Source organism: Sus scrofa, chromosome 11, assembly GCF_054392235.1.
Source record: "Sus scrofa isolate SSC_HxYL_T2T_F1_AM1 chromosome 11, Sscrofa_HxYL_maternal_Yorkshire_Landrace_v2.0, whole genome shotgun sequence".
In the NCBI taxonomy this organism is placed as follows: Eukaryota; Metazoa; Chordata; class Mammalia; order Artiodactyla; family Suidae; genus Sus; species Sus scrofa.
In genome coordinates, this window is record NC_139393.1 from 73,698,317 (window position 1) to 73,722,005 (window position 23,689).

Sequence of the window (23,689 nt, forward strand, 5' to 3'; positions counted from 1 at the left end):
GTTAAAGGATCTGGCATTGCCACAGCTGTGGCTCAGATTCAGCCCCTGGCCTGGGAACTTCCATATGGCATGGGTGCAGCCATAAAAAAAATAGTAATAAAATAAAGTAAAATAAAATAAAAGGGTCCGTGATAAAATAAAATCTCAAACACAGCAAACTACATATCCTTTCTTGAGATTCCCAGAATAAATGTTCTGAGAAGTCCTTTGATGAAAGCACGTGATTAATTGGTTATTCCAACATTTCCTGAACGTTCTTGGCTGGGGACCCTCTGCTTCAGGAACATTTGGAGGCGAGTGCCCACAGACCTCGCTTTGGGGATGGCTGTGTAATTCTCCGAGTTCCTCGGGTCAGGTTCCACTCACCTTCATATCCTCTGCGTCTCAGCTGGAATCAATGTACAGCAAGCCTTTGATGAATCCTAGCCTGATGAGTGGACAAGTGCATCTTGGCAGAGTGGCGATCCTGGGAGAGAAACAGCAAGAGGGAGATGGGCACGAGAGGATTTATCGTCCTAAATCGAAAGCAGGTACATGTGTCTTTAACCTCAAGCTCGCGAGCACAGCTGCCCTCCCCATGCCCCCTTCACTTCCCACATCTCGTCGGTACTTGGGCTCCAACGCGACCGTCGTCTTCTCTGGTCCACAAGCCCACATGCTCCCGCTGTCACAGAGGCTCACCCAAGATCTCAGCAAGACCTTTTTTTCCCCAAACTCACCACCCACTTCGGAGCCTTTTCAAAAAGAGGTTATTTCCTTTCCATGAAAGACCCTCTCTAGGAATCCAGGCTGCTCATCAAACATCAGTGGAAATACCAATTCCCAACTCTACTGGAGCCCTCATGCATCAGGTGACCCGCAGTGCCCACCCTCAGTCGCTGGCTTGACATGCCCCTGGTTTTCACACGTGAGTCTCCAGTGACCCTTGGAGGCCCTTAGGAAGTGCCACTCCAGCTTGGATGGTTGGCCTGTGTCTCCAGCACAATTTCCTACTCACCCTGGAGCATATTTCAGTCCCTCTCGCATTGTGTTCATTCATTCAGCAGATATTGATCACCACGGCCATGTGTCAAGTACTGTGGTAGGAGCTTGGAATATACCTGTGAACAACTCAGGAAAAGCTCCTGCAAGTGGGGGCTTCCCTTCCTAGTGGAGGAAACGGACAACACACAGGAAATACCCTGTTGATTCCATATCATGATGAAAGGTGGCAGGTGCTACAGAAAAGAGAGGCCAGTGGAGCCCAGTGAGGATACCCCCCATCCAGCCTGAGCCCTCCGTCAGCAGAGGGCCAGGAGGGAGTGGATGGAAAAATCTTTCAGGTAATCTGACAGGTGGGGCCTGCCTGCCTCCTCTAGCCTTTCAGGTTTAGGGGATTCTCTTCTCTGTCAGATACCACCTTACACTATGGAGGTGGAGACGAGGCCTAAGACAACACACCCTTTCTTTGTTGTTGTTGTTTTTATGATTTTTAAGTGATTTTTATTTTTTCCGACTCACCGTTTCTTATAGGGGAAAGGTCAGCTTAGAGTGGACATGACAGGAATCCCCCCACCGCTGGCCTAGAAGAACCATGGGCAGGCTCTGCAAAAGGCGTGCGTGGCCCGAATGAGGAGGAATCACAGGAAAAAGACTCAGTGTTTCCCCCTCTTTGCACTTATTTTCAGAATCCACTACTTGGAAAGGCCAGTGGTCACTGGCCAGTTCTCCTCCCCACGACGAGCTGGCGGTATCAGCAGCCTCTTGGTCCCATCATGTCCTTCTCTCTTTGGCCCACAAGCATCTGAAATTCTGAGGACCAGAAGGTTCACCCGCTTCTCAGAAACATATTTTCCAAAGACCTTGGTTTCAGGGCTGGGCATGTCCTGACCTCATCTCTGCAGCCTCACATGCCCTGGGGCCTCGGGACAGGAGGCCCTGATGCACCTATCACACCAGAAAGAAATAAAAAACCAACAACGGAAGAGTTGATGTTGGCCATCCTGCTGGGACCCTTGCCTTAGTGGCATGGTTCCCAAATTGAACCATGAGTCACCCTGGGAGACTGCGGTGAACACAGAATTTCCGTGGGATATTTTATATTTCCAGGGGAAACACAGAAATAGTGGCCATTTGTCAGACATTGTGCAAACTACTAATTCAAGGTAATTCAATTCCAATATTAGAATCACGCTACCTTGCTTTCAAGGATATCATATATCTTTGCAAAGTTGGCCTTTCAGCAGCGGCTAGGAAGAAAAGCAAGTGCCACGCAAACATCAATGTGGAGCAGGAAACAAGAGCAGTGCTTTCAGTCTTATTTCAAGCTTTGAGAATTGTGTGCAGCGCCCAAAAGTCACTCACAATTCATTAATAACTAATTAGGGTCATTTAAGAATGAAATAAAAATATTGTGGTTTTTTTTTTTTTTTCCTCTCAAACTTTTTGTATTAACTTTTCAATCAGCTGGAAAGTTGTAAAAACAGAAATACCTGCTAGGTTGTTAGGACCTAATTAATAAGTAGAACAATTAGGTGTTTCTTTTGGCTTCGGAGCACGATGAAAAAATTACTGCCACAAACCAAGAGAGTTTGGAAGTCTCTACTTTTTTTCCTTACACATTTTTTTTTTTACTCCTCTGTGAAATCTTGCTAGAATTCTAGAAACTAAAGATGCTGATGATGTTGATGATGATAATAGCAGCAGTAGTAAGAGTCATAGTTAACACATCAAGCATTTATTACCTGCCATGTTCTCTGCAAAGGATTTCCCAGACAGTATTTCATTTACGTGCTTTTAGGCAATTTATTTTTTTTAGCACAGAAATGTTGGTCTTACTTTTCCTCAGTATCCCTGAACCGACAGAGAAAACTTAGAAACCACCTGAACTTTTTGTGACAAATTTAATTGTAACTTTTTTTCTAACATTTATAAAATGAATTTTTGGAGTTCCCGTCATGGCCCAGCGGAAACCGAATCTGACTAGGAACCAGGAGGTTTGGGGTTCGATCCCTGGCCTCGCTCAGTGCGTTAAGGATCCGGCATTGTCATGAGCTGTGGGGTAGGTCGCTGACTCGGCTCGGATCCTGTGTTGCTGTGGCTGTGGCGTAGGCCAGTGGCAACAGCTCCAATTACAACCCTAGGCTGGGAACCTCCATATGCGGCGGATGCAGCCCTAAAAAGACAAAAGAAAAAAAAAATTGATTTGCTGCTACATCTTCAACAACCAGTGCACTTATTTATTTATCTTGGCCATGGAGCTCCCGGGCCAGGGATCAGATCCAAGCCGGGGATCAGATCCAAGCCGCAGCCACACATTAAGCCAAAGCAATGCAGGATCCACCATGCTGAGCCAGGGATCAAACCCGAGTTCCAGAGCTCCCAAGCCACTGCCAATCCTGTTGTGCCCCAGTGGGAGCTCCAACAACCCTTTATTTAAAACAAAACGAAACGGAGTTCCCGTCGTGGCGCAGTGGTTAACGAATCCAACTAGGAACCATGAGGTTTCGGGTTCCATCCCTGGCCTTGTTCAGTGGGTTAACGATCTGGCGTTGCTGTGAGCTGTGGTGTAGGTCACAGACGTAGCTTGGATCTGGCGTTGCTGTGGCTCTGGTGTAGGCCGGTGGCTACAGCTCCAATTCGACCCCTAGCCTGAGAACCTCCATGTGCCACGAGAGCGGCCCAAGAAAATGGCAAAAAGACAAAAAAAAAAAAAAAAAAAAAAAAACACGAAACAAACAAAACGACCAGTCTCTTCTAAGTTTGCAAATTTTCTCCAGAATCCTAAGTAAAAATCCATCAATCAATATTAATTCAGCATTGCTCCATGCTGGGCCCTCTAGAGAATAAAGTGCACGGTCTGTGTCCTCAAAGGACTTCCAGTAGGATTTATACATAAAACAACTAGAGGAACACAAACAAACAAAAATAGTATTTACTAAAGGACTGAGTAGGAAGCACGGGACAGAAATTTTATATTCAGAGAGGTAGAACCTTGAGCCTGGATTGTCACAGACCTGGCCCGCCTCTCACCTGCCTTCCTATCTCATTTCTTTCTTGCTGCAAACATCTCCTGCTGTCCAGCCCTCTCTTCTGGAAAGTCAACACTTCCATCTGTCCTAGGACACCTGTCCATTTCCACTCAAAGGAAGACATTGTCTCCATGGAAATCACCTCCATTTTAAACATCATCAAAGATAACTTTTCCTCTTGCCTGCAAGGAAGTGATCATAACTGCATGTGCCTTTTGGCTTTTATAATATTTCTCCTTTCTTTCCTCTAAAGAGATATTGTTGTAATATACAGACCAAAGCTATTGTCCCTAGGGCCTTATGATGAATTTGTTGCTTGAGCTCTGAATTTGTCATTGCCACTTTATTACTAGGGCTATTTTCAAGTTTATCCATTAACAGTCAACAACTATTTAGTAAGTGTCTGTTATATCTCTGCATATTCTAGGTACTGGGGATAAACTGATGAGCAAGAAAGACATGGTCACTTTTCTCACAGAGACTAATGAGGTACATAAACAGGTAAGACGAATACACAGTAGACTGTGAGAACTGCTGTGAAGAATAAAACCGCCAAGGAAGCCCTGGTGGTCTGGGAAGGCTTCCTGGAAGAGGCGATGTGTACATTAAATGTTGCCAGGTGGAAATATGTTAGATGGATGTAAAAGGAATTAAAGGTGTTTCATGAAGAAGAAATCCAGGCTGCAAATTAGAAAGGGGAGAACACATTCTAGGGAATAAAACTTAGCAGATGTGAAGTGGGAAGGAAGTGAGTTCAAGTGATGAGAGAATATTCAGGTCTTAGGCAAGAGATTCATCCTGAAGGCAGCAGGGAGTCACTGAGTGACTTTGTGCAGTGCACAATAAGATTTGAGTTTTTATTTTTATTTATTTTTTAAATTTTATGGCCACACCCATGGCACATGGAAGTTCCTGCGCCAGGGATTGAATCCAAGCTACAGCTGTGACAACACTGGGTCCTTTAACCCACTGTGCCCAGCTGAGGATTAACCACCACCTCCTGAGCCACCCAAGCCACTGCAGTCGGATTCTTAAGCCACCATGTGTTCTTCAAAGATGAGTTTGGCTGTGGTGTTGTGAATAGAATGAGAAGTGAGAGGGAAAAATTGGAGGCAGAGAGACGAAGAATAAACAAAATGTGATGGGGGCTAGAATGAGGGACAAAGCAGAGGAGGAGAAAAAGAAAAAAGAAAAAAAATCCAGCTTGGATCTGCAGTATGTTGTATTGATCAGTTCACTAATTCAGCACACATTTATTATGGAGAATCTCCTCTTATATGCCAGGCACATCCTAGATTGGATGCTGGAGAGGCAATGGTGGCTGACATGCTGGTTGAGAAGACAGATCTTAAGTAATTAACCAAAGAAATGTCTCACCATATCCTGTAAAAAGTGCTATAAAGTGAACAACATCTATAAAATCTTGCTACTCAAAGAAGAGTCCATGGACCAGCAGCATCAGCATCACCTGGGAGCTTGTTAGCAAAGCTGAATCTCAGTATCTACCTAAGAACTACTGAGATAGAATGTGCATTTTAACAAGCTCCCTGGGGTGGGGGGAGTTGCATGCATATTGAAATGGAGACACACTGCTCTAAAGTGCACAGGACTGCACGCAAGAGAAAACAACAGGTGTACCTGAACTTACCTCGGGGGTTAGGGAAGGGTTCCCTGAAAAAAAAAAATGGCCTCTCTTTGGGCTGAAGAGATAGGCAGGGGCTGGATAGCACAGGACTTGGTAGGCCACTTTGAGAATGGTCTTCTCTTCCTAATGAGCAAATCAAAGATGTTTAAAGGTTAGATTAGTCGGCTGCAGCAGCCATAACAAAATACCATGTAGACTGAGTGGCTTAAACAACAGAAATGTGTGTTCTCACAGTTCTAGAGGCCAGAGGTCTGAAATCAGAATGCCAGTAGGGGTGGGTTCTGGTGAGGGCTCTCTTCCTGGCTTGCAGGTGACGGCCTTCTTGCTGTGTCCTCACTTGGCTGAGAGAGAGCAAAAAGGTCCTGAGGTCTTATAAGGGCACTAATCACATCATTCGGGCCCCACCGTCATGACCTAATTACCTCCCAAGGGCCTCTGGCAGTAAATGCCATCACATCGGGGCTTAGGGCTGCAACATATGAATTTGGGGGGACATAATTCAGTCCATAGCAGAAGTTTTAAGCAAAGGAAGATGGAGTCATCCGAATTCTGTTTTTGAATTATTATTCTGGCTGATGTGCAGAAAAGGGATTGAAGGGATTAAGGCTGTATGCAGGATGCCAGCGGAGAGGCTGTTTCAATAGTCATGGTAAAGGATACTAAGAGCTTTTCAAAGTTGCATTGGTGGAGCTGGAGCAGAGTGAAACATTTCAAAATATTTCAGTGCTAAACTTACCAGGCTTTGAGAACAGATTTCCAATGGTGGTTGGAGAGAGAAGGGTCAGATGATCGTCATATTCTTTTTTTTTTTTTTTTTTTTTTGTCTTTTGTCTTTTGTCTTTTTGTTGTTGTGTTGTTGCTATTTCTTGGGCCACTCCCGCGGCATATGGAGGTTCCCAGGCTAGGGGTTGAATCGGAGCTGTAGCCACCGGCCTACGCCAGAGCCACAGCAATGCGGGATCCGAGCCGCGTCTGCAACCTACACCACAGCTCACGGCAACACCGGATCGTTAACCCACTGAGCAAGGGCAGGGACCGAACCTGCAACCTCATGGTTCCTAGTCGGATTCGTTAACCACTGCGCCACGACGGGAACTCCGATCGTCATATTCTTGACTGGTGTAACTGGATGGATATGATATCAGTTCTCGAGACGGGAGTCATGAGATGAGCAAGTCTGTTCATGGCATCTTGCTAAATGATGTAGAGATTAAAACAAGAAGAGCCATCTTTTAGTGAGCATTTACCACGTGCCAGCCACTGTATAGACATTTCACATGTATTATCTCAATGAACATACTACATAAGCCTAGCTCTCTGCGATGGGGAGCTCAGCTCAGTGCTGAGGGTTTAATGGTCTGTGCAGAATGCCTTTACAGGAGTAGAGTGTAAGACATTGTGAACAGGAAAGAGGCCATCACAGAAGCTGAGGTCTCAAGGATGGGTAAAATTTCCAATGAAGCGCTTGGGAGGCAGGTTGTAAAGATGGGCTCTAAGAGCCAGGTCCTGGCGAATCAGGTGTGACTCCATCAAAAAGTTCACTTAGGGAGTTCCCGTCGTGGCGCAGTGGTTAACGAATCCGACTAGGAACCATGAGGTTGCGGGTTCGGTCCCTGCCCTTGCTCAGTGGGTTAACGATCCGGCGTTGCCGTGAGCTGTGGTGTGGGTTGCAGACGAGGCTCGGATCCCGCATTGCTGTGGCTCTGGCGTAGGCCGGTGGCTACAGCTCCGATTCGACCCCTAGCCTGGGAACCTCCATATGCCGCGGGAGCGGCCCAAGAAATAGCAACAATAACAACAAAAAAGACAACAACAAAAAAAAAGTTCACTTAGAAAAACATTATAGAAAAAGTTGAGGAGCAAAGGAGGGCCCAGATTATGAAGAACCTTGAACACCAGTACTTTGGGTTTTATGGAAAGAAGAACTGAATATGGAAGGAACGTGATACTACCTGATTTTGGAAAACCTGTCTAGCAACAGGGGAGCTTGAGCGTGGGGAGGCTTGAGTCCCAGAAGGTAGCTTATTAGCATTTGTATTAGCTGGGCAATAGGTCAGAGTTGTAACTAGCTAGAAGGAAAAAGTAATCAACCAGATCTAGTTTCACTGAATGAAAATAGAAAAATGAGTCAAAGAAGACTAAAATTTCAGGATTGAAATTTAAGGGAAAGGTAGTTTCAAAGTCAGCATCAGAGGGGGGATCAGGAAGAGGATATTCATAAACCTGTGATATCCTACTTACATGCAGGGTAATAGAAAGAATATTTAAAAATAATTTTTACCAGTTCCAGCATGGAGATCGTTTAAATTTCCAGAAAAATTATGGTAGATGAAAGCCTGCCAGTTATACATGTGATGGATTTACATTGGGATGAAAAAGAGCATTATAAGATTTGGGAGGAATGAAGTATGGTATTCTATTGGAGAAATACCCTCCAAATCATATGAAACATTGTGATTTTAAAATGCATTTGTGGAGTTCCTGTCGTGGCGCAGTGGTTAACGAATCCGACTAGGAACCATGAGGTTGCGGGTTCGATCCCTGGCCTTGCTCAGTGGGTTGAGGATCTGGCGTTGTCGTGAGCTGTGGTGTAGGTCGCAGACGCAGCTCAGATCCTGTGTTGCTGTGGCTATGGTGCAGGCCAGCAGCTGTAGCTCCTATTCGACTCCTAGCCTGGGAACCTGCATATGCTGCAGGTGTGGCCCTAAGAAGCCAAAAAAAAAAAAAAAGAAGAAGAAGAAGAAGAAGAAGAAGAAGAAGAAGAAGAAAAAAAGATGCAATTTGGCAGGGAACTATACTCAATGTTACATAATAACCTATAAGGCAAAAAATCTGAAAAAGTATAGATGGATATATATATGTATAACTGAATCCTTTTGCTTTCACCTGAAACTAACACAACACTGTAAATCAACTATAATATAAATAAATAGCAATTGGCAAAATCAAAGGAAATCATGAATCCCACACCAACGGTTACTTCATTACAGGTGCACTGGACAGTTGCTTATAAACAATAGGGTGTGGGGTTCAACCTTTCAGGGCTTTGTTCGTGCCTTGGTCTAGCCAGGTACCATGAGATAATTTTTTAAATTCAAAATGTTGTGTTTAGTGGAAGGAAAGCATATGTGTTTTGTGTTTTCTAAATGCCATTTTTTTTTTTCAAAATAGAGTACAGTTGACTGGGAAAAAATAAATAACCCTTAGTAACCTTTGCATTTCTGTGCTCCTGCTGTATCTCAGGGAACTTCAGCACCTTCAAAGCATCCTTTGTGGAGCCACACCTGATGGCGCCCCTTGGATCACGTGTCAGGCGTGCTCAGCAGTAAACATCTTGCCGTAATCGTCGCTTCCTTAAGGACAATGTGGACCAGTGCACAGTATTTCTCAAGTGGTACCTAAGAATCTTAGGGTCAGGTTAAGGCACACCTTATCCTCTCAGAGAAGCCTGCCAAGAGCACAAAAGGCTCAAGTATCGATATCCATTTTATTGTTCAGAATTCCCTAATTGAAGGCCCCGGGAGTCTGAAAACTTGGACGAAAGATATACGGGCTGCAGTAACAGATGTCCTAGAGGAAAACTGTGCAACGGATAAGGGCATGTTTTGACTTCGAATAGGCACTTGGGCCAACGCGTTCTTCCTCACTAACGGAAGGTGTATGGATTTCCACGGCAGGCACCGAATTGTTTCTCCTTTCGGAAAAAATATATGCTTTGTCCAATGGGATAATGACTTCAGTTTCCAGCACAACCCGGATTTCTTTGGATCCTGCGGAGTTCTGCCTTTCCCAAAGTATTTCCAGGGCAGCCGCAAGCCCTGGCTGTCTTCAAGGCTGTTCTCTGGAGCTGCCCCTCTCTCTGCTCTGCCAATTATGTGCCACTTTGTCTTGGTGCCCTGACTGCTTTCTTCTGAGAGGGAAATTCCTCTTTCATCAGTATGGATGCACTGTTTTCACACACTGCAAGTGCTGTGTTGCTGTGTCAGTCATCCTATGAGGGCCAGTTTCAGACGAGTAGGGCTGACGAGCTGGCTGGGGATTGGCTGCCCACGGCGGGGCGGGGTTTGTCGGAAGGAAGGGCTGCAGCTTACAGCAACAGAGTTTAGACTGTCTTTGCTTCATCATCTGAAGGCAAAATTTTCCAGATACGGCAGACGGGTCTCAGAGTACAATACACAGGGAATGAGAACTATTTACATGGAAATTTCTTCCTCATGATGCAGCGGAGAAGCCTCGGCCGACTGATTCTGCCAGATGTTCCTGGGGTCACTGTAAAGGGAAAGGAGAGGCAGAGCTAAACAAGGTAAGGGAATCACCCCCCCACCCCCTTCTTCTTCTTCTGTTTTTTTTTTTTTTTTTTTTTCCCCCTGAATGTTTAAAGAGTTTGCTGCAGTATGCTGCATTCCGTGTGTGTTGCTTAGGGAAGCCGGGGAAACCGGATTCCACTAATTCAAATGTAATACTTGCGGGGGGACCCTGGAGTTTTACGTAACATTTTGATTTGAGAAAAAGGAATGGCAAAGCGTGAATCTGTGCCGCCTGTTTGGGGTGAGGCAGAAAACGAGTTTTTTCTTCAAAGAATAGATCCATTGATTATTCAACAAAAAGCATTTGAATTCTGGCGAGCGTTCTTATTTTCTGGTTCTAGAAAATTTTCTGACTGCCATAGTTAGCTCGGGCATAAAGTTTAACGTTGATCCCATTATTTGAAAACAGACTTGTAATTAAGAAAATGAAAAAAAAAAAACTCATGGTAAATAATCATCGATTGAGTGTTAGCCAAAGGAAAAAAATATATATATGTCTACTTATTGGGAATTAGGGACCTACCTAGGTCTTATAATGTCAAGGCTTTAATTGAGTTTCAAAAGCACATTTTTATTAACAAGCCAGCAAGAGGTAGCTTGCTGACAAGTTTTCGATACTGTAGTTCAATGTTTACATTTCTTTTTCTCGCACGTCTGAGCCTTTGTTTCCAGCTTAAAAGTGGAACCATTATATTCAAAAGTAAAGCTGGGTTAATAATGCTTACTGCAATTATCTGATCTTTATGCATTTTTAATGAGAACACACAGCCAGCAGAATAATTTAATGAGGGCAGGCTAGCTTTTAAAGCTGTGTTTTCACTGTGCAGAACCATATCAACTTTCTTGCCGAGAAACAGCACTGAGAAATGATGGGGAAAGATTTATTTTTAACACACTTGGCCCAAGAGAAGGAAAGGATATATTTGTTAAAGAATTCTTTCTGCCCTTTTCCGTTTTAAATTTCTGCCAGGCATGAGGAAACTGTGCTTTTTTGTTAGGCCTCGGAAGCATATGTTTACAATAAATGTGTAACATTTTTAGAATAGTTAGCAAGCACTGAAGCGGAGAAGGAAAAACAAAAAATCCGACTTGCCTAACCACCACCACCATTGACCATTCCTCAAGAAACATTCCTGTCCTTTGAAAAGACAAAGGTTAAGTGGAAAGATATTTGTTAATTGAGTCATACGTGCATTGAAAGAATAATAAAGTAAAAAAAAAATTAAAGAGATTCTCATAACCTCTACAGATGAAGTTTCTTCAGCTGGCCTGCCTGTTTTATAAGGAGCTGTAGAAGGACTCATTTAAAGAAGGGCAATGCCACGTAGATTCTTCTAGACCCACTGTTTTTACTTTCAAGGAGAAGTGCAGGACACTAGCTCAGAACTTCTGACGTCATCTCCCAACTATTTCTGCTGTGTTCTTTTATTCAGGCTCGTGGAGGGGGATATTTCTTTATGTCCTGGCCAGGAGCATTCTCATTCTCACTTGGCAGGTCCTGAGTTATGTCTGCGTATTCCCCGTCCTGCCTAAACCCTACACCCATCGTCAGCAGAAATAGGGCATCTCCTAGCTGCCTCCTCACGTCCGAGCGGGTCAGAGCGGGTTTTTCTGCAGGGCTCTGGCTGCCTGCACTGACAATAAGCGGCCGGGAGTGGATGGAGCGGGGCTCTGCTTCTGGCTGGACCTCCTCGGTGCAGCCCAGCACCACCACCTGGGCACACAGCGGCCCCCGCCCCCCGTGGCCCCGTTCCCAGGTCCTCCGGAGCCACTTTTTAGGACCCGGGTTGTGCCACCAAGTTCACGGCTGGTTGTGATGGTGGGAACAGCTGCTCTGATGTGACGAGCACACTGTGCCCTAGCACAGATGGACCCAAGGAAGGGCAGTCCAGCCCTGGAGGCTGTTCATCCCGTGTCACAAGTGGCAGCCTTGGCCCTAGAGATCAAGGGAGTGGCTAGTGTTTAAAGAGGAGCTTTTGCGGGAAAAATTTCCATGAGAAGAGACGGGAGTTCTGGGGAGTTCCCAGCTGTAGTTTGCATCCTCTTTAGGACTGCGTGTGTTATGTAGACGCGAGCAAGCGCCCACCTCAATTTTTTTCTCTCTCTAAATACAGTTGAATAATGCTTGCTACACTTGCCTTCATCCTTCAAGCATTTTGAGAGACCTTGACCTTTCATCCAAAGGAAAAAAAAAAAAAAGTTATTTGTTTCTTGACACATGAGCTAAAGTACGAAGGGCTGAGCCCCTTCTCCTCGTTAATAAAACTGTTGGCAAATGCTGTCGGATGTTAAGGTAAAATATGCAGAACCCTTCCCTCTACGTCACGTTCACGTCAATTTTCTGGCGATATTTATTCTTGGACCCACTCGTGAAATTTCCAAGGAAATCAGAGCACTGCTGTGTGCGTTTTCTCCGGGGATCTGGTGCCATAGGCTAGGAGCTGGGCAAACCAGACTCTTGCAGACAGAGGCCTTAGAGCGTCCGAAGCATTTCGTGCCATTTTCGCTTTGACTTTTGTTGTAAATGTGTGAGAGTGGCGTGAAGAAGGGAGGAAAATCAGAGGAAAGGAGAAAAGGACGCCTGTGAAATCTACTGGTTACGTCGCGTTACTGGTGAACCGCCTGTCTCCTCCCTGCTAGTTGTTTTAATTTGCTGTTGCCATGGTAAAAACAAATCAATATCACGTGGCTACCAGCCAGAACTGCTCCGGGAGCGCCATAGAGATTCGTGCTCAGGTACTCAAGATTCCAAGCAAGAACTGGGAGAGGAGGAAGGATTTCGATATTGAGTGTAAGAGAATTCCTCACGGGAGATTGATAGGGGCTCAGGCTCGCCTGCATTTTCTCTCCTTTCTTCCTGTGCTTCCCTACCGGGAGCAAGCAAAGCTGGGTGTGTGGCAGGTCAACTCTACTTCAATAAGGAAAAAAAAAAAATGGGATGATGTACCGTTTCGTTTACATTTTCGAAAATGACCATATGTGTCTTATCAACATGGAAGGAGGTTGGTCACGTGGCAAGTGGTAAAAGATTCTGACTAAGGAAGAGGTGGGAGGACCACTGGGCAGGCCGGTTGTTGAAAACATAGTTTGGGGCCTTTTGTAGCTCCTGGTGCAGCAGCACAGGACTGCTGGCAGGGTCAGAAACAGCTGTGACTGTCGTGGCAGGCAGAGAAAGCTGGCATCTCTGGGGAGCAGGTGGGCAGTGGAGGCGAGGGGCCATCCTTATGGAAAGGCAGGAGGTGTGAAGCCTCCGTGTCAGCAGGTAGCAAAGACAAGGGAAAAATCATAGGTCCAAAGTTAGGTCAGGTGAGCACGGGACCCCGGGGACAGAGCAGAACAAGGGATGGGACACTTAGCCCTTTTCGTAAAATCCACCTGACGCCCAACCTGTAAAGAGAGGAAGGGTTGTAAAGAGAAGGAAAGGTGTCATGTGCCTGAGCATCCTTTATAGAATGAACCGGAAGGGCACAGATGTCCGCTGCCCTGTGGAGCGGGGAAGTTGGAATGCCATGCTTTGGTGTCCTTCAGAAGGACGAGGTAGGAAGACTTCGCTGCGCTTTGTAAACTGGTTACAATGCTGTTTTTCCTCCAGCTTTTTACCCGGCTCAGTTGTTTATTTTTATTTATTTATTTAGGTTTTTGTTGTTGGATGTTTTTTTCTTTTTTAATGTGCACAAACTGAGTTGCAGCTGTCATAATACCCAGAGTAAGGAGCCCAAGATGACGTCATGGCTGGTCTGCATCAGGCCTGTGCCCTCAGCTGCTCAGCACCGTTAAATGGAAGCTGGTCCCAGGCTCTGCCGCTGAGAGTGAACGCAGGTGCGGAAGGTGAGGCCCGAGGGTTTCTTTTGTGAGCCTGAGCCACAGGGCGGTGGGAGAAGTTTTCGTCTGGCCGGCCCCCCTCAATATGGCAGAAATGCTTGGTAATAAAAGTGGACCCCCGATTTACCTTGGTGCTCTGACAAAGCATGCATTGTCTTCGAGATCCGAGGTCCGTCTATTCCATCAATCAGTCAACAAGTGTTTATTAAACACCTCTTGGCTTCCCTGGCTTTTGCTGTTTGGTTAGAACAAGTCAGTGACCTAATACTTGACTCTGAGTATGTGCAAAATATGGGATGGAAAGGAATGACGTGACATCGTCAATTTCAAAGACTGGAATAGTGACTTTATTAGCTAATGTTCACCTGATTAACCATCAGATATTAACCGTAGATTTGAGATAGTTTTGGTGTTTGAGGGGAGAATCAGAGAAGGAATGTTGAGTTTTAAGGATCTCTCTGTACTTTCTTTACCTCTATTATATTTCTCAGCATAAATACTGTTTAAACAACATGATAATGCCATATGATGAGCCATACATATTCAAGCATGCTGAGAAAAAAAAAAATCCAAAATGCTAGGCTACTGAGATCACTCGAGGTGACTGGGGAACACGGGCGCATCATGTAAAAGGCCTTAACCAGCAACGAACAAAAGGAAACCCTAGACCCTCTCCCACACTTCTGTGCCTTGGAGCGGCTGGGAAGCCCCTGGTGGCATTTTCTCACCATCCCCATCCCAGCAAGGAAACCGGATGCTTGACCCTGGAGGGTTAAACCCCCCCCGACCTTTTTTAAAAGCAGAGTTACTTTTTAAAAATCGATTTCCCTTTTGAAACACAAAGTTTTTGCTTGGTTTTTCACCCTGACATCAAAATGAATGTGCATTCTCTGGGCGCAGACAAGCCTTAGGGGAAGGGACCCGGTTTGGTTTGGGAAGCGCTGGGGGAGGAGACTGAGGAGGTACAGTGAAGCTTGAGAGTCTTCAGCGAGGGGGCCTGACAGGCAGGTGGGCAGGTCCGGGGCCTGGGAGCGTCGAGGCAAGCAGGTGGCTGTCAAGAGCTTTGTTGGGGGGTGAGCCACCTCAGAAGACATCTGGAGGAGGTAGGAAAGGCTGCAGGTCCCTGGGCCAGAGCGCTTTGCAATCGCTCTGGCTGGAGAACAAGAGGCTTACAAACAGGATGAGAAGGGATAGGTACCCAAGTGCCTTCCGAAGGAAAATTAACATAGGTATAGATCCTATGTACCCTCTGCAGAGGGCTTGCCCAGACTTCATCTCAATTAACAGTTCACACGGAGGATTAGAAACAGGGAGCCTAAAATTAGAGCACTCCGGGGTTGTGCTGGGTGAAGCTTCTGGTGGAGGTGAGTTAGACTCTGGATTTTTAAAACTCCATGCATTGTTTTGTTGTTTTGTTTTTTTCCAGTGGTTAATTGATTTGAATTTTGAAGGACGGGAAAAAACTTAAGGGCCCCTGGTACGTGGATGCATGTCCCTCTCTCCTGTCCCCAAATGCTTTCTTGGGCAACAAGTACATTTATAGCTAGTTCAGCAGGCAGCCTAGAAGCAGAAGCAGAGCTGGAAGAGAGGTCAACTGGCTTTACTTTCTCAGCTCTGACTGCTCAGAAGGCATCAGAGGACCAAACCTATGCTTCACCCCCCAACCCAGCCACCCGGGAGCAATGTGCGTTTGGCTGGGAGGTGCCTCTAGAACATAAAATTCGCAAATGGTTGTAAATGGCTCGCAGGCCAGGGAGAAACCAAAATCAACAATGAAACCCAAATGTAAATAATTCCCTTTGCCCACGAGATCATTTCATTGTGTTCCCTAAAGCCTGTTAAAGGAGTGAGGGCAGAAATTAATATTTTAGTGGCATGTGTCATAAACTGGGTGCTTTACGCACATAGCTCATGTATTTTGGACCTTAAACAAAACTCCGTGAAGTTAATATTATCCACGCAAAGTTAATCCTGGCCAGCAGACGTTCTGATAGGTTCGACAACACACCCATGATCTGGTACCTGAAAGAGCCGGGATTTAAACTCAGGTCCAGTCATACCTCCAAGTCCTAGAGGGAGGCAAGGCTGTGTTTTCAGCTGAGCAAATAAAATCAAGAAAAAAACAATTCATTTGCAGAAAGAAGGAAAAGCTCGAGGTGGAGGTAGGAGGTTGATTATTTTAGAAACCGCAGATGTACTTTATATAGTTTATTATAACACATAAATGCCAGGTGCAATAATCCTAGTAGCAGCTTACATCATCTATCATTTCTGTTTTCATGCGTATCATCTTTTAATGGCCACAAAGTCTGCCTTTTGCTCCCATCTTAGAAAAAATAAAAAGTGAATTTCAGTGAGGTTAAGCAATGTGTTAAAAATCTCACTGGCCAAAATAGTGGAAAATCTGGTCCTCAAAGCTATGGGACTCTGTGCATTTGATATTTAGTGAGATAAAATAGTCTTTAAATAAAATTACCCTGCAGTCTGACTTGGAATTTTTCATGCAGTGGATGTTGCATGGCGGACAGGAGCCCAACCCAAGCAATTTGGGGAAGATTGCATGTTTTTAATTAAGACATTGAATTATTTGTTTAAATCTATAAATTTCTGGCATCTCAGATGCAAGCTTCAATTAGTCAACTAAAAAATACTGGTGAAGGACCTATGACATCAGTGATTTACTGCTTTTACCTTTAAGTGCTCTGGGAGTTCAGGAAAGTACAACTCCGTTTGGGCTGGAGCAGTAGATAAGGCTTTGAGGAGGAAGAGACACTACTTCTAGCTCTGAATGGATGTAATTTGTCTAGATCAACGTTTCCAAAACAGGATGTTTAGACCCCAGGTCTAGGGCAAGATCATCTTCTAGGTGAGAAAAGGAAAAAGTTGAACTTATATCTTATATCTTATGTAGCCCATCCTTTAAAAAATGTCCATTTTCTTGTATGCTTGATAATATGTGTAACATTTTAGTATTGTTGTGCAAGTGTTGCATTTATAAATAAGTAACGAACCCTATAATGGTTGTTCCTCTCAAAAGTGTTTGTTCTGAGAGGGGCTTATGATCCAAAAAGTTCAGAGGGGACAACAGTCAAAATTAGTTAAGGGAAGAGGATCAGTGACAAACTCAAGCTCAAGAAGGAGAAACAGTAGCAAACTAGAACATTTAGAATGAAGAGACAGCCAGCTTCTCCTCTACAGCACAGGGAACTATATCCAATCTCCTGGGATAGACCCTGATGGAAAATAACATTTAGAAGATGCATGCCTGTACAGGACTGAGTCACTTTGCTGTACTGCAGAAATTGGCACAGCATCATAAATCAGCTATACGTTAATCAAATAAAGAAATTTGTAAAATCGAAAGAGTTTGCATCATGGCCCCGTGGGTTAAGGATCCGACTTCAGCAGCTCAGGTCACTGCAGAGGGGCGGGTTTGACTGGCCCAGCTCAGTGGGTCAAAGGATCCAGCATTGCCACAGCTGTGGCATAGGTCACAGGCATGGCTTGAATTCAATCCCTATGGGGCCATACAATTTAAAAAATAAATTAATTAATTCAAACAAGAGGAGGAGGAGCAGCATGATGCAGGGGGCCGGTATGGAATTTAACTTTGAAGAATAGGCATTCCGGGTGGGGAGGCAGCGGGAAAGAAGTTTGATGGCTTGGGGAGGTCAGAATATGGAAAAACTAAAGAGCCACGAGGAGGAGCTTAGTTTTATTACCATGAGAGCACACGTCTAATGCCTTAGAAGCGTTGAATTTAGGCTTACGAGATCGACTTAGAGGTTAGAAAATTTGTAACAAGGGATGCCACTGGCCAGAAAACTTTCGCACTGCTTCAGGCCTCCCGTGGGAAGGAGCTGGATGAGAATGGCCCTGTGAGGATAGGAGGACAAAGGGCAAATCTAAAAGGCGTCTTGAAGGAAGAATAATAGCGGAGCCGGTGAGAGCTGAGCAGAGCCAAGACGACCTGGGGGCTCCCAGCCGCAGAAATATCTCTGGGACCCTAACAGAAATGGGAGTGGATGGAAAAGGGGGCCCGCCAGTGGGAATGGGGTGCGGGGAGGAAGGGAGGATGCGTTTTGAGCTCTGAGTTCTGATAATGGTTGTTCTTAGCTAAGGATGGGTCACCCATAGACACTGGCCAGTGTGAACACGGAGAGCAGCTGAGCCACCAGGCTGCACACGTAAACTGAGACACGCCTGCGTGGAAGCCGTTGTGGGGGGGGGGGCAGGGATGCTCCCCACCTCCAAGAAGAAGGGAGCATAAGTGGAGACAAGCAGGTGACCAAGGGTCAGCCCCGGGGAACACTGCCAGGGTCCAGAAGAGAACAAGAGCTGCAAAGAATCAGGAAGGCCAGTTCCCACAAAGGAGCAAATTGTCAATCAAAAAGGGAGTAACCAAGACTGTGAGGCACCAAACCACAGCCTCCAGCCTCCATGGTTCGGAGCGGTGGCCGTGCAGCGTCCCGGGCTGCATTGTCCTGCCAGAGTGTGCCCTTTCTGCCGTGAGCCCTCAGGCCAGGGCTCTCTTGGAGGCAAATATCAATTCACTGCCATGGTAAGAGCTGCAGGATATTGGTTGGGGAAGGAGCATTTCCTGCCTGTATCTTTCATATGTATAGCTGACTCTTTAAAAACTCAAGCTTCACTAATAACCGAAAGAAAGCATGGAAAACTAACAGTTATCAAGACATTCGCGTCTGTATCTCAAACTATTCATTGTGGGGGTGTAATTGGTTAGGACAGTACTTCCTACCCAGAGTGATGGGAGATCTCACTGTCACCCTGCTGTTGTCATAGACCCAGGGTTCATTCATTCCCCGGTCTAGCAAGGCTCGCTGAACCCAGCCATAGGGACCAGTTTGAAGACAAAGAAAAAGTACCCAAAGACAGCAAATGGTGGGCACCTTCATGCCTACCATGGGTACACCAGAATACTGCTTCTCAAACTTGCAAGTGTACAGATGTCTGGCGTGGGTCACTTTGTTATACAGCAGAAATTGGCGGAAGACTATAAATCAGCGACAATGTAAAAAATAAAATCTTTTTAAAAAAGAAAAAAATTTAAATAAAATCTCTGGGGAGTCTAATTACAAATGTAGGGTCTGATTTAGGAGCCCAGGAGTGGGGTCTGAGAGTCTGCCTTCCTGACACACTCGCAGGTGAGGCAGGGGATGCTCGGCGCTGGTCCTGAAGGCCCTGGAACACAGTGGCGGCTATGGTGGCATCTTTGGGTCTAAGATGGCTTTAAAGGAGCACTCGGGAGGGCTGAGGGCCGGGACCTGCCTGCTTTTCTCAGGAGGCCTTTCCAAGCCCCCCCCCCCGCCCCCCGCCCCGGGCTCAGAGTGGTGCTGAGCTCAGTGGACCTGCCCTGCCAGGCTTGCACCAAAGCTGCAGAGCTCCGGGGCATCGGGGGGGGGGGGGGGGGACTCGGCAGTTCAAGCAGCTCGGTGGCCACGGGGAATGGGGTGTGGGTGACTCCCTGTGGGGCCACGGCTGTCCTCCCCGTGGACACAAAGGCTCACCAGTTCCCTGAGGGATTCGCTCCCGCCTCCAGGGAAGGCCAGTGTGTCTGTTTCCATGTCTGCTCCCGAGATATTTTTTTCCTACCATGCATACGTGTTCCAAAGCAGCCTTAGAGGTTTTGCTCTAGACTGCGGTCGGAGCTGGAGCCGGTGGGTCTGCTGTGCCCCCGCTGGTCGGGAACTCTGACAGTCGCAGCTTTGCCTTAAGATGAGGCCAGTCCGTCTCCCTTCACTCTCTCCAAAGCCTGGAAAGAGCATAGAAAAAGCGTTCCCCGCAGTTCAAGTCGCATTTGTTGGAAAATGCTAGTTCTCAAGTCTCGTGCTATGAGGAAAGACGTTCTGAGAAACCATAGCGTGTTTAAGTGAAACCTCCAGGCCTTAAGCGGACAGTCTCGGATCTCGTTTCGTGCCTGTCTGCCTCCCCTCCCCTGGCGGGCTTCGGTTTTCTGTGTGTCTGGCATCGGCCCCCCTCTCTTCTGCATGTCTCCAGCCAGGAGTCTCCCTAACCTGATTTCGAGGAAGTCTTCCAGTCCCAGATCCCCATTTAGTCCATACGCAGCTGGCTGGCATCTTGATGCCTTTTTAGTTTACCAAGAGCGTTTTAGGCCCCAAAGAAAACCAGTGTTTATTGAGTTTGTTGAGTGACTACTATGCGCCAAGCCCTCCTCCGAGAGCTCTGTGTGCATCAACTCAGTTAAACCTTCTTATGAAGAAAATAACTGGGAGGCTGAGTTCCTTGCCAAGGTCTCAGATGAACAGGTGACAGAGCAGGGGGGTGAGACTCCAGTTGGGGGTCCCCGAACACCCAGACCGGTTCTGCTGGTGCTTAGAGGCAGCAACCAAAAAAAAGGGGGTTTGCTTTAGAAAACCTTCCCTCGGATGTACACGTACTGTTAGCAGAATGCTCTAAACGGTTAATGAGAACACAAACAAGCCGTTCCTGGCAGGCTGTGCAGGCATGAGTTCAGTTTTAGCCACGAGTTCCTCTCACAGAGGGACTTGGGACATTGCCAGCTATGGCTGGAACACCATCTCTATTATTTGTTGTGATTAGTGGGCCTTTTCCTTACTCCTGAATCTCCTTCGTGTGTGTGTGTGTGTGTGTGTGTGTGTGTGTACACACGTGCAGGAAGAAGCTTAGAGAAAGACCCCATCCGAGTCATCTTCTAGATGCTTCCAGTCACTAGCGCATAAAAGCTCATCCTTAGCTGTGAGGCCTCTACAAAAGGGAGATGCTTTGGGTTGTCGCAGCTCTGCCACCCTCTATGAGGACGTAAGTCCCTTTTCTCTCCCCCCCACCCCCAATGTCCCTGTTCACCTGCAGCGCTGTTTTCGTGCCACGTGTCACCCATTCTCTGGCGAGGGCGCGAAGTCTTTCTCTCTGGCTGCGTCTGCCCACCGCCACGTCTGGCACCTCTTCTCTCTTGCTCTGCCGGCGCCTGAGCTGACCCGTGTCTGTTCCCGGCGTCTCTTCTCTCGGCCAAGGCCGTACCTGGCATCCCTGCTAAACAGCACACGGATGCCCCCTCTCCCTGGGGTTCTAGTCACACCCGACTCTTAGCTGGTGGAAAGGACTATTTATTTGGCCCCTTAGGAAGCCCTTCATTCCTATCAGCTTCCTGGCAGCCACCACAAAGACCATCCCCTCAGGAAACAAAACAAACCCTATCTCTAAGAGTTGCCCTGTTTCTTTTCTTCAAAGTTCCCTGTTGCAGCAAGGCTGCAATTAAGAGGCAGGATCAAAGGGACGAGCTGCCTTGGGGCTTCGGGACCCACAGAGAGCTGGTCCTTTTAACTCTTTGCTTTTCCTGTGACCTGCTCCTCCACCGGAGTCCTTGTCCCTCTGGGTGAGGTGTGGGGAGACACACCGGGGTCCACAGAGAACCTCTGAGCACATCACATTCTGAGAGCCACCCGGCTGACCCGCCACAGACCCAAGCCGGAACTCAGGAGGGATCCAGCTTGGAAGGAAAGAGACAATTCCCGTCTCCCCTCAACCGCAGTCCTGCCAGGCAGTTTCTCACGGCCACCGTCCGCCTCCGGATACGGGGCCACCACCACCCCAAAAGGCACACGGACCTACACAGCACTCTAAGATTCTTCCTCGTGCCGAAATGAGATGTGACTCCCTGGGGCCTTCGCTGCTCAGCCCTCATCCAGGCTCTTGGAGTGACCCTAAGTGGGTCCAGCGCCCCTCCAGGCGAGCCCCTCTGTATTTCAAGGTGGCAAACCCACTTCCTCTGATAGGAGCAGTTGGCACCTCCTGTTATTTTCAGGGAATGTGCTTTTATTTATGCAACCTAAGACACTCAGAGTTTTCCTGGCAGCTTTGTCACACTGCTGACCCATATCACGATTAGACTTGAACCTTGAACCGGCTGCCATAGAGAAAGGGGTGGGCTCTCCATTCTTCCTCAGCTCTGTTCAGACCTGAGCACAGGGGCGGGGAAGCGGATGGATGGAGGGGAGGCAGGAGAGAGACAGACACCTTCTCAGCTGCATGGAATGGTTGAAAGTTGTCTTCCGATCCAATGAGAAGCTTTAGGCACCTTCAGAAACACCCATCAAATTCCTAGGCATTGACTTGTAAAAACCACGCAAAGAATGCTAGCTAGATAGATGAGAGCTAGAGAGAGACAGACAGACAGACTTAGGTGAATATATGTATATTAACGTAATACACTCCAGAGATATAGATTAATAAAGACGTAGATAGATATAGATTTAGAGTAATATATACCTAGACATAGATTAGTATGTGTATATAATATATAGATACACATGCAGATGTAAATTGATAGAAATATAGATAAATAGATAACAGTTGCACAATTCCAATACCCCACTTAGGGAGTTTTCCAGGTAAAAGTACACGTTGTGGGGGTTTTGTTGTTGTTGTGCTGTGTATGTTTCTTGGCACAGCAGAAGGGCCATCCTTCTAGCAGTGGCTCCGAGCCCTCGAGAGTTTCTCTGTCGCTCTCAGCACAGCCCTCCACGGCTTAGAGACACACTCTGCCGTCAGTAGATGCCAAGGTCACCGAAGGAACTAATTAATCCCGGCTCCAGTCCACAGCAGGCTGCGCTAACCTGCCCTCCTTCCCCTGAGCGGTGAAACCAGGAAGGATTTTCTCTCTGGGTTCCGCCCAGGCCTTCCCAGGGCCGCCCTGAGCAAACAAAGGGAGGGGGGCAGGGCTGGTGAACCGTTTCCCGACAAGCTGGCCAGGTTTTCATCTAGAGAGATCCCAGAGAAAGCCTGCTCTGAGGCTTTACCCCTTGAGTGGAGAGCCACCCTCCAGCTTTTCTTAGGAAGACTCCCAGGCTGATATTTAGGGTCTCCAGGCCCCCTGCTCCATCACAACGCTGCCTTGTTTTTGTTTTTGGTTTTCCTTTTTCTCCTAGTTTCACTCATGTCCTCTAAACTCGGCCAGGACTCTTTGCCATGCTGGAAATGTGCCTTTTTAATTAAAAGTACACATTTTCCAGCTGCCCCCTAGGGAGCATGAGTTTGTTTGTCTTCCCCCTTCAGGGTAAAATGAATGTCAGATACCCCAGGCCACACTAAAATAATTGATCAGAAAAAAATAATTGAGAGGAAGGATGATTTTTGGAGACATCGACCAGCCAGCCACCCCAAGATGTGAAGGCAGAGAAGGTGGCCATTGGACCCTTGTGGATCCCTGAGTTAACAGTGGCCCCCCCGAGCCAAATACATGTTGGGGCTTGAGTGAATTGTCCTGCGGCTGTTGGTTTTTATTTGATGTTCTGATCCCTTCCTTCCAGCTTGAGAATTAGTGCAGAAAGCCACAGAGAGGCTCGGACAGGGCCTGTGTGCTTTGTCTGGTCAATAGCCTGGGCTCAATGCCACTGCCTTTTGGCCCCTGGCCCTCAGCGGGTCCTCCTTGGCCCCGAAGCTGCTAGAACAGGGCGGCCATCCTGTTCATGGGGTTTGTTTCCCCTCACGGTTGGGCAGAACCAGCAGATCCTGGAGTTGGGTTGGTGACACGCTCCATCTTGTTCGCTGGTTCAAAACCGAAAAAAAAAAAAAAAAAAAAAATCAAAACCATATGTTCAATACCGTATCGGGCTTCCAGGGAAAAGTGTGTGCTATGAAATAATAACCAGCGACCTAGCCAGGCCTCTGAAGGCTCGTGGAGGAGGAGGTGACCCACCCAGGCCACCGAGGCTGAGGCAGGTAGGGGAGGGCAGCTCTGTTTGCTTCCTGCTCCAAATGGCACTTCCCTGGAATGCTTCCAGCATCTAATGGGGAAGCGGAGCCAGGCTGCATTTACGGACTTATTTCCCTCCTTCCCATCTTCCTTCTTCCCCTCACATGTTCAGGATTGAAAATTAGAAACACTTTTCTCCTACACACAAAAT

At 46.8% G+C, this 23,689-nt stretch overlaps 1 protein-coding gene and 1 long non-coding RNA gene across 30 annotated transcripts in view; both read left to right on the plus strand.

Annotated features, from left to right (window-relative positions):
* Nucleotides 1–9,958, plus strand: part of LOC146398683 (uncharacterized) — a 146,720-nt gene extending 136,762 nt beyond the window's left edge. The window contains exons 3-4 of one of the 2 annotated variants that reach the window (XR_014819770.1): nucleotides 4,438–4,511; nucleotides 8,899–9,958. This is a non-coding gene — a long non-coding RNA (uncharacterized LOC146398683). Of the gene's footprint in view, nucleotides 1–388; nucleotides 531–4,437; nucleotides 4,512–8,898 lie in introns of those variants that run through there. The other variant, XR_014819771.1, reaches the window with a different exon arrangement.
* Nucleotides 9,758–23,689, plus strand: part of MBNL2 (muscleblind like splicing regulator 2) — a 159,849-nt gene continuing 145,917 nt past the window's right edge. For 22 of the 28 annotated variants that reach the window (XM_021065800.2, XM_021065795.2, XM_021065805.2 and 19 more), the window contains exon 1: nucleotides 9,758–9,958. The gene's annotated coding sequence lies outside the window, so the exon portion shown is untranslated. Of the gene's footprint in view, nucleotides 9,959–13,597; nucleotides 13,791–23,689 lie in introns of all 28 variants that reach the window. The other 6 variants (XM_084982154.1, XM_084982157.1, XM_084982156.1 and 3 more) reach the window with 1 other exon arrangement.